Here is a 6,678-nt window from a genome sequence, read left to right as displayed (position 1 = left end):
TATATATATATATATATATATATATATATATATATATATATGATATGAGATATAGAAAATAGAATCAATTCAGTTCTGAATAACAAACTCTCCTCTTTACACTGCATTGTTAACAGCAAGATTAGTTTATTTGATCTGAGTCCTTTCCGCTAGAACTTCAACTGCTGAAGTCATATTGAGTCAATTCTTTCATGTAACAGAATCGAACAAGATACGGCAAAGCTCGACAAAAAAGGCAAACTGGAGGAGATGCGTCAGTGTTAGAATATACTGGAGGAGAGGCTGGCTTGGAAGTAACAGAATATACCTGAAATGCAGAGACGAAGGGAGCAGGCACAACGAGAGCGGCAGCGGAGAGAGCTCGTGCGACGATGGCGACGAAGGGAGAAGACGCGATGAGGTAGTGGCGGAGAGAGCTCATGTGACGCAAAGAGTGACAGAGAGAGCTCGTGCAATGCAAGGGGTGACGTAGAGAATCGTGCGACACGAGCGACGGTGGCGGCGCTGGGAGAAGCTTGTGCGACGGCGAGAGTGAATGGAGGGCCAAATTGAAAGCTCGTATGAATAAATCTGAAAATCTGAAAATTGTGTTTAAATTAGGGCAATTAAAATTTGGGACAGATTTAATAATTGATTATGTAATAAATTTAAAATTAAAATCTTAATTTTACTGACAGAATTATCGATAAATTTTATAAATTATCGAAAATATTTTTAATAAAAACTTTAATTTTTTATTGATAAAAAATCGGTCAGGTTGGTATCTGTATTTCTGATATAAAAATTCTATCTGAAAAATTTATTTATAATATATTATTTTTTAGTAGTGTTCTATCTTTCTCTCACCGTAAATAAGAAATGAGTCCAAATGAAAATATATTGATGATGATTAGAGAAGATATTTGTTTAATGAAAGGGTATTTATCAGGGCAAGAATTAAGTGTTATTGTTATATTAATCACAAATCTTTCTTTTCTTTGCTTGGTTCCTTCTTTCCTTTTTTTTTTTCCCAAATTTCATTCGGTGGAAATGAATGGATAAAACCTTTATATTGATAAGTAAATTTTATATATATCCAAGTGTAATTATTCACACCTAATAAGATTGAAATTATAATTTTAAATTATTTTTTTAAAATTAATTAAATTAATATAATTTGATTAATAAAAAAATAACATATTATGTATTGTTTGTTTATTTTTTTAATCTAGTGTTAATTAGATTAATTCTAAAATAGTTATTAATTAGTTTTAATAATTTACTTTCTTCAATAAATCACACATATATACCGAATATGATCATAAATAATATAGTAATAGTTAAATTCACCAACAAATATATTGGCTATTATCACACTATAAAACAAATTAAATATAAAGGCTATTAGCACTTATAAATCTATAAAATCGCACCGTCTTTGATTCGTATAAGTATTTACCTATCAAATAAACTTAAAATATAAACAAAAAATATTTATAAAATGGACCTAGCATCACTTGAAAGAATTATGGAAAATAATCATCTTATCTTATCATCTATAAGAATCATTTCTATGTAAGTCATTTTTTCTAGTCAAATTTAAATGGGACTTTCCATAACCTTATAATTTTTGCCTTTATTTTTCAAACTTTTTTATTACTTAATCTACCATAGGTAACACTATTGATAGAATCGTAGCTAGTAGCCCTTAGGTATGAAAAATAATAAATAAAAAAAGATTTATATCTGATGTATGAATTTTCTAGATGATAAATAATTATAACAATTTACTATTACTCCTTACATATATATATATATATATATATATATATATATATATATATATATATATATATATATACACACACACACACACACACAAAAATTATACACGGTAATAATTAGCAAATATTTTATGAAAATACTTGCTACAATTAGGAGAAATTTATGTCATTATATTTTATTAATTTTTATGATTAATTCAATAGAGATACTTACTCAATATAATTATCTACATTAATTATATGCCAATATTTTTAAGAAAGAGAAAAAGAGGAGATATATAAATATATATAATATTATTACTATATAGGAAACATACATAAATTGTTAATTTTTTTATTATATTATATAACTTAAAATTATAGTATCATGTTATTATTAATTATAGAAACTTGATATAATTATATCAAATTTAATTATGACTCTAAATAAATAAAATAGATAACATTCAATATTATTTTTTTCTTTTTTACATTCAATATTTACTGTAAATATAAAAAGTAAAATAATTAATGAAAAAATATGAGTAGAAAATAAAACATATTAATTAAAATTCAATTTGTTATCTAATTAATCTTGTGTCCATACGATATAACTTTACGAAAATATTATGAATTACAACCTTTTTTATTTTACAAAAAAAAAACTATATATAGCCTTTAGTAGTACAAAAATAATTATAAGAATTAATTATTGATATTGATATTAATCACAATTGATTATTGATACTCTAATTTTCTTAAAATATATTTTACTTTTTTAAAATATAATGCATGCACTATGTAGACTTTTATTATTATTATTATTATTATTATTATTATTATTATTATTATTATTATTATTATTATTATTATTATTATTATTATTATTATTATTATTATTATTATCCACTAATTGATATATATCAAATTAAATGGGTCACTATTAATGTGTTCATTAACTATCTTCTAATAAAATTATTACACTTGAATGAGAATTAGAATTATATGAATTGATATAACTAGAATGATTAAAAATATCGACGATTGGTAAGTAGTTTAATAACGCATTGGATATTAATTTCATATAATTCGAATAAATTTATTTGAGAGAAAAAAAGAATTCATGTGTAATTTCTAAAAATTATAATAATTTTTTATTTATGTATACGTATATATTAATTTTGTTAAATAATTATATATATATATATATTCTACACATATACATAAATAAAAAATATATATGAATTATATTTTGTTAAACTCCATGTTACCAGTTATTAAAAATATTTAAATCACATATATTAATTATTTTTTGTTATAATTATTTCGCTTTATATATATCATTATTTTTTATTTTATAATCATGCAATAATTTTTATTTTTTATATCCATATATATTCCTCAATCCCGACTTCATTCATACGCATATCAACAGTTTTTTTTCTAATAGTGATGTTTTAATTTTTTGTTTTCTTTTTTTTCATGTATCTTTTTTTAAATAGTGATGTTTTAATATTTTTTTCTTTTTTTAAATATATTTTTTTAATAATTACATTATTAATCTAAAATTTAAAATGAGAAAAAAGGTAACATATATCCAAGAAAGAAAATAAATTTAAAAATTAGAAAAAAAAGAAATTTTATATTAAAAAATGTAAAAATAATATATTCAATAAGAATAGTCGTAATATATAAATTGAGTCAACAATTTAAATTTTTCTAAAACTAATTTAATCAAATACCAATATTAGAAATAAATTACTTAAATAATATTTAATATATTCTAGTCCTTAGACACGTATAGATTAGAGTCATTCTCGTAACGACAACCAACTGAAACAACATCGTAAGTTCGAACATTTATAATTCGTGCAAATTCATGCCATTTTTTTGTTCTTTGAAAACCTTCTGTATCCCTGATGGAGTTGAATCGTAATTCCTTTTATGGAAAAAGAGTTACGGAGGTGGCTTTGATGTGTTGGAGACCAAAATTCAGAAGACACTATTTATATTTGAGTGTGACATCTATTAAACCCTAAATGCCAAATAAAATAGTATCTCTGATTTTATTCTCATTTAATTCTAAATCAAAAGTAATAATGACTTATTTAATTCAGCATTTATGATAATAAATGAGATGAGCATTATATAAGTCATTTAATGTAAAATAGCTTAATTTGTGATTAAAATTATTATATGTATTGCCCATAAATAGATTATGAAATAATAATTTCATAACAAAATAATCATTCAATTTGAATTACAATTAATTGATTGATAGAAATTATAATAAATTGTATGATATTTAAATAATTAACTAAATCAATTAGTTGATATAATTAATTTATTATAATAAATTAAATTTAATGAGCTAAAAGAAATAAATTGAAAAACACCATTAGAAACATGTCATGACAGTTTTATTATTAAGTACAGAAATTTAATTTTTATATAATAGAATAGATATTTACATATTATTATATTAATCACGGACTAAAAAAACACACTAAACAAAATAAAAGCATCAATGATAAAATATAACCTAAAAAATTACTTAAATTCAAAAAGAACCCATGATGAATTATAATAAATCTATATATGAGAAGCAAAAGTACAATAAATAATTAAAATAAAGTAAAAAGAACAATTAAAAAAAGTAAAAGAAAATAGAAAAGATAATGTGTGGAGTAGATAAAAAATATATTGCAATAGAAGATTGATATAATTAATTAAAACAAATGATGAAAGAGAAAAATCAAAATACGATCTTATTAAAAAATTTCAAAAATAATATTTTAAAAAAGAACCTATTAATCAACTTTTATAAAAATACTACAAAAAAATTAAATTATCTTTAAATAAAATAATAATACCTTTAAGTATTATTAATAAAAATAAATAAAAAAATTAATATAAAACAAAATCATAGAAAAATATTAACAAAATTAAGATTAAAAAAATAAAAATAAAAAATTACAAAATATTTTACATGAAGTACAAAATAGAAAGAGAAAAAAGGATATATAAAATAATAAGATAATAAATTAAATTAATTGAGTTTATTTATTTCATTGTTTTATATATTATTTATTAAATAATCTAATATTTATCTCGATCAAATTAAATAATAAATTAGTTATAATTAATTTGGTTTCATGAATCAAAAAAAATTTAAAATAATTTGATATTTACTCTAATTAAATTAAATATTTGAAGTTATGATTAATGTAATTTAATTAATCAAATAAAATATTAAACGATAAAATATTTATCCTAATCAAATCAAATTACTTAATTGATTAGTTATAATTAATATAATTGAACGAATCAAACACATTAAATTGAAAAATAATTTAGTTAATTTGAGTCTTAAAGATATATTTTAAAAATATTTATTTTTTAACAAATTTTATAAAATATTTTTTATAATATTTTTAACCTATGGTCTAAAAGCACAATTATAATAACTCATTAAAAAGTAATTAATTAGTTAATACAAATAATTAGTATAATTGATTTAGTTTAATAAATTAAAAAAATAAATGTGAAAGGAAGAGATAAAGGAAAAATGAAATTATAAAAAAGTGTAGCGTTTAAAAAACAATAAAAAAGTCCTTTTTAGTTATTTATTTATTAATTTATCATAATTAATTTCACAACATTTATTGTACATTATTCATCTTACAAATTAATAGAATCAATTAATTGATATCAATTATCGATAATTAATTATAATTGATATAACTCATTTCGCTATACTTTATAAATAAATAATTAAAAATGCACATCTTAATTTTTTGTTAAAGTAGAATAAAATAAAATACATAAATTAAGTAAATATAAATATGAAAATTATAAAATTTTATTAACAAATCAAATAAATTAGTACCATCAAACTAAATTTAATGTTTATTTTAAAAATAATTATTGACATTTTATTGTTTTAATTATTAATAATTTAAATAAAGTAATATCCTATAACTTATTTTGTTATCTATTTTAAGTAATTACTAACATTCTATTTTTCTAATTATTTGCTTGTCTTATTTATCATTTATGTTTTCAATCAATTATATTAATAAACAAATAAACTAAATTAACTCTGGTTATACTTGGACTATTCAATAATTTAACATAATCTTTTTAATTTGGGAATAACTACTAACGATAGAAAATAAAAAATTTAGAGTAATTCAATATTATGAAAATTAGTTATTATTGTGAAATAACCTAAAATTATAATGTAATTTATTTTTAAAGAAATATTCCAATATTATTGTTAATTATGAAATAACTTAAATTATAATGTATTTTATTTTTAAAGAAACAATCATCCATTGATAGCTATAAATAGAAACTATCATTAAAATGCTTTGATTAAAAATATGAAGGGTTAATTACTATTCATTATTAATAATATATCAATTATATCAAAAAGTAAAAATATAATTATCCGCATTTACACCATTAGAAGAATCACCATCACGAGTAAAATTTGTCAAAAAAATAGAATAAAATTGCATGGGTCACAAATATACACTCTAAATTGTCACGATATTTCAAATAAAAAGAGCATCAATACAGAGAAATTAATTAATATAACTAAGATAAAGAGCAACAAAGAGACACACACACAAAAATAATAATAAAGAGAATCAATAAAAACATTAACATATAAACCACATACACGAACAATGTATATATGAATTAAAGTACACATGAAAAAAATATAATATTACAAAACAAAATTATAGTAAGATTATTTAAAAATAACGTAAAGATGACACATCTTTTTTGTTAATCAGAAGCTAAAAGAAAAAAAAAAGTATGTGCCTAATAATAAGCAATTAAAATAAACAAAAGTTTTAAAAAAATATAAAAAAATAAGTATAAATAAAGATAAATGAAACAAAAATTAAATAAATTACAAAAATTG

This window comes from Arachis hypogaea, chromosome 1 (genome assembly GCF_003086295.3).
Source record: "Arachis hypogaea cultivar Tifrunner chromosome 1, arahy.Tifrunner.gnm2.J5K5, whole genome shotgun sequence".
Taxonomy (NCBI): domain Eukaryota; kingdom Viridiplantae; phylum Streptophyta; class Magnoliopsida; order Fabales; family Fabaceae; genus Arachis; species Arachis hypogaea.
This window is presented reverse-complemented; position numbering follows the sequence as displayed.